Consider the following 10,126-nt stretch of genomic DNA (forward strand, 5'->3'; position numbering starts at 1 on the left):
CCTGGGAACAGAAGGGCCTGTTATGGGGCGAATCTACAGAGCTGACCGGACTCATAAACTACATCAAGGGCATGAAGGACAAGAACATCAAGCTTGTCAACATGGTCGAGGTCATGCTCGTTCGCCGGATTCTGCCGTGCCAAAGGCGGGCATTCAATCTGTGGGAGTTCGTCCCAGCCGAACACCAGATGCTCCAGAGGCTCTATGGCACGAAGCACAAAAACGCGTGGAAGGCGTTGTTCAAGGCCTCTAAAGTACCTCCTCTCATATCCGAGGACCGTGGGCTCCACGCCGCACGGCATCCTATTCAGGTGAGTACTCAGGCTACCATCGGGTTCGGTTCTTCCCAATATATTCATGGGGAATCCTTAAGTGATTGTGTATATTTGTTCAGGATTTTGTGGAGACAGCGGAGCGGATTGACTGTCTGGCTCCGCTACAAGAAAGCCCAGCTAATGATCTCTTGACGAAGATGCTGGTCTAGGCGCCCTATAAGGGGCTGGAGAAGAAGGCCAATAACAAGACCCCGGGGACCCGAAAGGGTCTCCGACGTAAGGTTGCACAAGCCTCGTCCGAAGACGATGAAGCGCACTCCTCCCCCGAAGGGGAAGAGGAAGAAGAAGAGGAGGCCGCCCCATCCAGAAAGGACAAGGGGCCTGAGAGGGCGGACCAGGGGACCAGGAGAGGCCCCCGGCGCAAGGCCGTCATACCCTTGTCATCTGATGACGACGAGGCAGATTCCTCCCGCAGAAGCGGGGGAAAACAAGAAGAAACTCCACCTCCCCGTACAGGGGGGGGGGAGAAAAAGAGGAAGGCCGCCCCGGAGGGGGAGACTGGAACGTCCAAGAAGGGAAAGGTGTCCCTTCCGGACTACTCCGCCACCGCCGCCGATAGCAAGGAGGGGTGCCTGCCCAGGAAGAAGCCCCTAGTGCGACCGTAAGTATTCGCATTCCATCGTAATTTTGCTTAATAGTTTTGTTATAACGCCGAACTTGTATGCAGTCCAGCCAGGGCCCATCTCGAGGTGTCGTCTTCGGACGGGTCCTTGAGTGAGTCAGCAATGAACTCACTCCCGACGGCCACTTCTCCTCGACCTGCAGATGACACGGAGGTGTTGTCCCAAAGGCTCCCCGAGCGGGGGGAGGTGGATCTGGAGGCGCCCCAAGGCGACATTCCAAATGTCGGACATGCAGGGTTCAAGATCCCTGCGGATCGTGTTGGTCAGAGCCGCAGTAAGCCGGATTCTCAGCCGAACACCATTCCGGAACCTCCAGTGGTTCCAGACATAGGCGGACATGCCCTCATTAAGGGGGGTGAGCCATTTGTGCCGAGTACTTCCGCTACGCCCGAGGCGTCGGATCGTCTGCTGGAAGCGCTTCGCAGAGCTTCCATAGATGAAGAGCACCGTACTCTCATGAGTGCGGTGATTCAAAAGGTTTCGTCTTCCAAGAGTGGACTAACCGAAGCCTGCAACAGCCTCCTAACAGGCTTTGAGGTGAGTAGTAAAAATGTGTGAAATTACCACTCGATAGGTAGTAGCCCCTGATATTCTGTTTGGTGTTTGGAAGGAAAAACCAAACAGAGGGTCAATTATAATCCACAGGAGTTTCACAATAAGTTTGAATTTGAATAAGCATGCTGTGCTGCTTGCCGCTGCGGTCCGTACAGCCGAGATCGCTGGACTGAAATAGGACCTGGAGCAGGCGCAAGGGGAGCTCGACCTCACGAGGAGGCAGCTCGAAGAGAGCAAAGGTGAATGATTCCCCTCTCTTGTATAATGAATGGTAGATAAAGTTTAATTATGCTAACAACGAAGCGTCGTGATTTGGTAACAAAGGCCACCACCGAAGTGGCGTCTCTCAAGAAAGCGTTGTCTGAGGCCAAACACAAGGCGGCCTTGGAATGCAAGGAGCGCAAAAAGCAAGAAGCCCGAGTGGGTGAGGTACAAGAAGAGCTCCAGGAGCTCGGTAAAAGGTTCGAGTCCGCGAAGCATGAGCTTAAAGCAAAAGAGGCCGAGCTTGCGAAGGCCCTTACAAGTATAAAAGACGCCAAGGCCAAAGCCGAGAGGGCACAGCAGGAAATCCAGGAGGCCAAAAAGATAACGGCGGGTAAGAAATTCTTTATGCAAAGCAAACATGTGGAGGAGGCGTTTCTTTTACTTACCCGAGTCCGGAGCTCTCCAGGGGCATTCGCAGATCTGCCACACAGCGTATCAGATGCCGCGGAGTTATACCGTGCCCAGTAGGGGAGCTCAACGGAGAAGCTGTTCTGGTCCCAGTATGCTGGGGCCGAACATTCAACACTTCTGAGTGACCAACTGAAGCAGTTGGTCAAACTCCACAAGGCGGCCGAAGTGGCTATGAAGGATTTCATAGTCCGGATGTGGCCTGGTGAGCCCCTGCCCACCAGCTACTTCGGCTTGATCAAGCGGATGGTGAATGCCTGTCTGTGACTGGAAGTCATCAAGCGATCTGTTTGCATTGAGGGTGCCCGCCGGGCCCTTGCCCGTGCGAAGGTGCATTGGGGCAAGCTGGATGCAGAGAAGCTGGTGAAGGACGGGCCGTGAGAGGGCAAGCCGCATCGCGTTCCCGAGAAGTATTATGATGGCGTTATGGAGGGTGCTCGCCTCGTGGCCGATGAGTGTACCAAGGACATAATTTTTGAATGAATTCACTTCTGTCATGTTTGTATTTTAAAGACGAAGTTACTTGCGCTATGTAGCGCTTTTGTTATTTAAAATATTACCTTCTGTGCGGCTATTTATCAAATTCTGAAAGTAGGCCAGTCGTCGGCTTCCGCCCCCATGTAACTAGTACTGGGGTGTTCGTGGAAAACCCGGACACTCTTTATCCAAATGTTTGGTCCCTTAAGGAGGTGTCCTGCGCAGCAAACAAGGCAATCAGACTATGCGGCTTTATAACCTTCACTTAGCCATCAAAGTCTACAATTTTAAATTTCCGCGAAGCCCCTAGAATCCGGAAGGCCGAATTGGGGTGCTATATACGCCTAGATCGGACGAAGCTGAATTATCGCCTAAACCGGAAAAATCTTTAAGGATTTTAAGACCTCTCGAACAGCGACCAGCTCTCGGCACATCATGCCGGTCAGTTTTTGGCTTTCTCTACTGAGGTGCTCGTCCAGAAGAATTAGGGCACAATCGCAGTAGTTCTCCCTGCGCTAGCTTAGGCGATATAACGGAACGTAAGGCACCAAAACAAGGGAGCCGGGCTATCCCAACTGTAGACCCAAGACATGATTCAGAGCTGATGCATATAGTGCTATAAGTTCGGGGTGCCGCACTGTTGAAAGTGTTCAGACTTGTTTTACCGTATTATGGGGTGCCATAAGAAGCCCCTGGCAAACTGAACGTATCAAAGTGTATGGATGCAAAATCAAATAGACATTTGTAAGAAAAATGCTCAAATAAGAATAATAAGCTGACGCTGTATATGATCTCCCATTGATGAATAATACGTTTAGGCATATGTTTACAATGAATGCATTAAGCGGAGATAAATAAGAATATTTGGCATATCCTATCCAGAGGCAGGCTACGAACAGATAGATAAAGCAGGTATAACGATCGTAAATAGATTCCACCTGGGTATTTCCTTCCGTGCGCAAAGCCTGATGCCTCCTTGGTTTTCTCTCCTGTGTAAGTCCGACAATCCGGCTCTTTTGGAGAAGCTGCACTAAAGCAATGTCCTTAAAGGTAAAAGGAAAGGTTACGAGGCAATACCATACTGTTGACTGAGCCACTACTACGCCTCTGCTTGTGCCCATGATATTTCGAGTGCGTAATTGTGTACGCGTGGCACGAATGCTGCTTTGATGGGATTTGAGCGGAGGCCAGACTGCTAGTCATGCTCTTGGCGTGCCTGTTGATCCTGTTGCGGGGTGTTCCGCCCTCGCTTGATGGAGCTTGAGGTTGTCGTCGCCGGATTGGTGGTTTGCCGGAGGAGGCCGCATTGTACTTCTGCCACAAGGGCTGCAGTATGCTCTTCTATACGGAGAGAGCGGTCCATATTTCCGTTGACTGTTATGACCCCACGCAGACCTGGCATCTTGAGCTTGAGGTATGCATAGTGTGGTACCGCATTGAATCTAGCGAATGTGGTTCGTCCGAGCAGTGCGTGGTAACCACTGCGGAAAGGGACGATATCGAAGATTAGCTCTTCACTTTGGAAGTTATCCGGAGATCCGAAGACCACTTCCAATATTATAGAGCCTGTACAATGGGCCTCTACTCCAGGAATTACACCTTTAAAGGTGGTTTTGGTGGGCTTAATCCTTGAAGGATTGATGCCCATTTTGCGCACTGTGTCCTGGTAAAGCAGGTTCAGGCTGCTGCCTCCGTCCATAAGGACTCTTGTGAGGTGAAATCCGCCTATGATTGGGTCTGGAACCAATGCGGCTGAGCTGCCGTGATGGATGCTAGTAGGATGATATGTACGATCAAAGGTGATCGGACAAGCTGACCATGGGTTGAATTTGGGGACGACTGGCTCCATCGCGTAGACGTCCCGTAGTGCTCGCTTCCGTTCCTGCTTGGGGATGTGGGTGGCGTAGATCATGTTGACCGTTTTCACCTGGGGGGGAATTTCTTCTGTCCCCCCATGTTCGGACACTAGGGCTCCTCGTCATCGTCGCTGTGCAGCCCCTTGTCCTTGTTTTCGGCATTTATTTTGCCGGCATGTTTAAATACCCAGCAGTCTCTATTGGTGTGGTTGGCTGGCTTGTCCGTGGTGCCATGAATTTGGCACGAGTGCTCCAGTATACGGTCTAGACTGGACGGTCCCTGATTATTTCTCTTGAATGGCTTCTTCCGCTGACCGGATTTGGATCCACTAAATCCGGCATTGACTGCCGTGTCTTCGGTGTTGTCGCCGTTGTTCCGTCGCTGGTGTCTATTGTGCCGTAGCTTGCCGTTATTGTCACAGACATCTGACGTGCCAGAATGTGGCGTAGTGCTACTGCGAGCCAACCAACTGTCCTCGCCCGCGCAAAAGCGGGTCATTAGTGTCGTGAGAGCTGCCATAGACTTGGGTTTCTCCTGGCTGAGGTGTCGGGCGAGCCACTCGTTACGGATATTATGCTTGAAGGCCGCCAGGGCTTCAGCGTCCGGATTGTCGACTATTTGGTTCTTTTTAGTTAGGAACCGAGTCCAGAATTTCCTGGCTGATTCTCCGGGCTGTTGAGTAATGTGGCTCAAGTCATGGCATCCGGAGGTCGCACATATGTGCCTTGGAAGTTGTCAAGAAATGCGTCTTCCAGGTTTTCCCAACTGCCAATGGAATTTGCGGGCAGGCTGTTTAGCCAGTGCTGGGTGGGTCCTTTGAGCTTAAGGGGAAGATACTTGATGGCATGTAGATCGTCTCCGCGGGCCATGTGAATGTGTAGAAGGAAATCTTCAATCCATACCGCGGGGTCTGTTGTGCCATCATATGATTCGATCTTTACGGGTTTGAACCCTTCTGGGAATTCATGATCCATCACTTCATCAGTGAAGCAGAGGGGGTGTGCAGCGCCTTTGTGCCGGGCTATGTCACGACGTAGTCCGGCTGCGTCTGACTGGTTATATTCGGCCCGGCTGGGTTTGCTGTTAGTGTATCCGGTATGATGGTCATCGTCATGTGTTGCGGCACACCCTCGTGATCCGTAGATCGATCTTGGTTGTCCTGCGGTGTTATCTAGTTTATCGCGCAGGTCCTGAGTATTGCCCCAGGCCATAGTAAACTGGTGCAGGGGTGCGGGCTGGTCTTCGGGCTGATATGCCGTTTTATCCCGACCTCGAGGCGGCCAGTCAGCCATGTGGCGCTCGGGTCCATATTCCTCGGCTGCCAGGACTTCTGTCCATCTATCTGTGAGCAGGTCTTGATCAGCTTGGAGTTGCTACTGCTTCTTCTTCAGGCTTCTCACAGTGGCAATAAGCCGGCGCTTGAAGCGCTCCTGCTCCACGGGGTCCTCGGGCACGCCGAACTTGTCGTCGCCGAGGCTAATCTCTTCTTCGGAGGAAGGCATGTAGTTGTCCTCCTCCGGATACACGTCCATCGCCTATTCGCCTGGGCCGTCCTGCTCATCTTCCTGCTCGGCCTGCTCGAAGGCGGGCTGTTCGGGGTTGTATTCATCGTCGGCACAGTCCGGATTGTTTTCGTCTCCGGTGCCGGTATTGCCTTGGCGGGGCTTGGAGCGGCGCGGGCGACGCCCATGCTTTGCTTTCTTCTTGGAGGGGTTATCCTCCGTTGCCTCATCGCCGTTGGTTTCTTTCGGAGTGTCCACCATATATATATCGTATGAAGAGGTGGCTGTCCACCGCCCTATGAGCGGTGGCTCCTATACGTCTCTGGCATCGTCGTCCATACCGTTGATGTCTTCGAAGTCGAAGTCAAGCACGTCGGTTAAATCATCGATCGTGGCAATGAAGTGGGTGGTGGGTGGGCAGCAAATTTCTTCATCACCTGCTCCCCACTCAAGCCGGACATAGTTCGGCCCAGAGCCTCCTGACAAAGATAGAGACTTTAATGTGTTCAGCATGTCGCCAAAGGGCGAGTGCTAAAAGATGTCCGCAGCGGTAAACTCCATTACCGGAGCCCAACCTGGCTCGGCTGGCTCGAGAGTGTGCGGACCGGGACCAACATCCGGATACGAGTCACGGGGCCTAGGGATGCATGCCTTCACAGAGATGCGACCTATGCTCGGCTCCACCGCTGATGAGTGTGCGGCCTGCGGGGCGGGGTCCACCCCTCCGTCCTTGGGTAACGCAACCTGCTCCGGATTTAGATCTGGGGCTGCTGTAGGGATGATGTCCTGAGCATTGTCCGACAGCAGGTCTAGGCCGTGCTCGTCGTGACTGTCCGACGCTCCTGGCACAGGCCCGAATCCGTCGAAGATCAAGTCTCCGCGAATGTCCGCCGTGTAGTTCAAGTTTCCGAACCTGATCTGGTGGCCAGGGGCGTAGCTGTCGATCTACTCCAGATGACCAAGAGAATTGGCCCGCAGTGGGAAGCCGCCGAACACAAAGATCTGTCCGGGGAGAAAAGTCTCGCCCTGGACCGTGTTGTTGGCGATTGAAGACGCCATCAAGCCTTTAAGCGACGACACATAGGAACTCCCGATGAAAGCACCAATGACGGTGTCAAAACCGGCGGATCTCGGGTAGGGGGCCCGATCTATGCGTCTTAGGCTGATGGTAACAGGAAGCAAGGGACACAATGTTTACCCAGGTTCGGGCCCTCTCGATGGAGGTAAAACCCTACTTCCTGCTTGATTAATATTGAATATATGAGTAGTACAAGAGTAGATCTACCACGAGATCGTAGAGGCTAAACCCTAGGAGCTAGCCTATGATGGTATGATTGTAATTGTGATCGGCCTTCTAAGGACCATCCTCTTTGGTTTATATAGACACCGGAGAGAGCTAGGGTTTACATGGAGTCGGTTAGATGGAAGGAAATATAATATCCGGATCGCCAAGCTTGTCTTCCACGCAAAGGAGAGCCCCGTCCGGACACGAGCCGAAGTCTTGAGTCTTGTATCTTCACGCTTCAATAGTCCGGACGATGTATTCAGTCCGGCTGTCCGGATACCCCCTTATCCAAGACTCCCTCAATGGTGCTTTGTAGGTAGGTTTTGGTATATGAATTCATCAGTATTTGACATGGTGGTGCTCGTGTAGTTTTGTGTCCAAGTTGGTACGATTCGAAAGCAACGCCTAGCACAGAAGAGGACATGCATTCAATTATCACCCATACTAATAAAATGTGCACTTGAGTGTGCTAAATTGGAAATTACACAATGTGCATACCTCTATCCATAAATATTCTAGCTTCTTGGCTCATGGTATGCAGCTTGTCCATTAGGCAATGGTTCCAAGTTGTCTAGCAGGCAATACATTGATCAATCATAAATGCCGAAAAATTATTGATGAAGAGCTTGATATGCGAATAACAATTATATCTAACATACCTTCTAAATTGGTTTGTTCAACAACGGGCTCAAAAATTCCATATGAATCATCTGTCTGGTCGTTGCCTACTATAGAAAATCATAAGATCAGGAGAGGATAGAAATATAGGTATTCTTAGTGGGCGTAGGTTCGTCAAAAGTATGTTGCAGATGTTGAGTGTTTTCAGTACCATGTGTGTCTAATTTAGCAGGGCCTCTATTATCATTATCTGGTGAATTATCATGTAGTTTGGAGCTAGGAAAAGGCTCTACAACTGAACAAAGGTAAGAGATTCCAGAGTGTGTTGGTCATATAAACATTGTGGACACACATGAAACATAATTAAATCGACAAACTAACCTGCATCTTCTCTACTCCTAATGGACGAGTTGGTTGAATAGTCCCACCACTTTCGTCTGGTTTTTTTCGTTTGGCTTTTTTTCGTCTGGTTTTTCTTTGTCCCACATCCCACCACCCCCGTCCCACCGGTTTTCCTCTTTTCTCGTCTGGCCGGCAATACCCAACGTATTTATGGTAATCAATCACAATTAATCCATGTATGGTAAGGCTATAAACTCAGAAATCTCAAATATGATAATTATAATAATAAATCAATCCAGGTATGGTAAGGCAATAACTCAGGAAATTTCGAATATGGTAATTGTTCTCTTCACTTCGTACACCCCACCCCATCGATCGAAGGTCTCCCCCAGCGCACGCCCCACCCATTTTTCCCACCTCCTGATTTGGCAAGTGATGATTCAATCACATAACCCCCACACAAAAAAGAAGAAAGATTCAATCACGTAATTATATTCTTTATTATCCACATTACCATTCAATCAGCTAAAAATGAGAAGCGCTCAGCGTCCTGGTCTAATTTCCCCCCGCTCCTTGCGACGTGAGAATGCCCTAGCTGCTAGTGCTACCCTCGCCCACCGCCGCCGCCGCCTGAGACATCGCGCACCTCCTCCCTCCTCCCCTACCACCGAGTATTCCAATGCCAAGGAGGACGACCGTCATACGATCCAGCTATGGCCACCGTCAAAAGAGGCTCTTCTACATAGCCGAGGTGAAGATGCCAACGGCACGGTCACCCTGCCGGCGCGCCCCATGCCGAGGAGTGGCGCGTCAGGTCGTACCCACGCTAGGTCGACGCCAACACCATGTGCTTCGTCTGCAACATCACAGTGCGGTCCACGACGACGCTCCTCAGTGGTGACGAGGAGTGCGCGGTGTTGCATCTTGCATGAGGTGTCGGCGCTGCTATTCTCGGTACGGCGGGCAGGTGCAGTTCCTCGTCTCCGACCTGTAGATGTGGTTGGATCAGAAAGTTCCTCCCGGTCTTCAAGAGCCTCTCCAACTAGGACCTTGCTGTTGACAACCGCACAAGCTGCTTTCGGCATCTCCAGGTGGGCCTCACCTGCCACGCCGAGTTCAGCATTGACCCACTCCACGTGGCGCCGTTCGCGAAGCTGGCTAACACGTGCAACGCGATGCTGGGCATGTGTAACGCCCCAGATTTGATGCGCCAAGTGTCTGCCAGTTATTCGTCATCATTGCCATGTCATTTGCTTGCGTGTTGCGTTTTGCCATGTCATCATGTGCATCTCATTTTGCAAACATGTTCATCTCATGCATCCGAGCATTTTCTCTGTTGTCCGTTTTGAAATCCGGCACTCCTATGTCCTCCGGCGTCCCCCTTTTTGTCTCTTGTTGTGAGCAGGTGTTAAACATTCTCGGAATGGACCGTGATTTACCGAGTGGCCTTGGTATAGCACCGGTAGACCGCCCGTCAAATTTCGTTCCATTTGGAGGTTTTTTGATGCCCCAACGGTTAACCGCGTAGCCCGAAACCCCCTTCTCTTTACATCCTAGCACCCCTCCAAAGTGGCCTAGTAACCCATCCAAACCCCCTCCATGCTCTCTGTCGTTCGATCACGATCGTGTGGGCGAAAACCGCTCTCCATTTGGACTCTCCTAGCTCCCAGAATCTATAAATATGCCCTCCCCGTCCAAATTCGCGGATGAATTCTCTTAACCCTAGCCTCCTTCCTCCGCGCCCACACACGTCCGCCCCCACGCCGGACAAAAACCCGCTGCCGCGCCTGCACCAGTCATGCTTCATCATGTGGCGACCGCCGCCGGCCCGCGCCACCGGCCCGCGAGCCCGCAGCAGGC

The sequence above is a fragment of the Triticum aestivum genome, chromosome 1B (assembly GCF_018294505.1).
Source record: "Triticum aestivum cultivar Chinese Spring chromosome 1B, IWGSC CS RefSeq v2.1, whole genome shotgun sequence".
In the NCBI taxonomy this organism is placed as follows: domain Eukaryota; kingdom Viridiplantae; phylum Streptophyta; class Magnoliopsida; order Poales; family Poaceae; genus Triticum; species Triticum aestivum.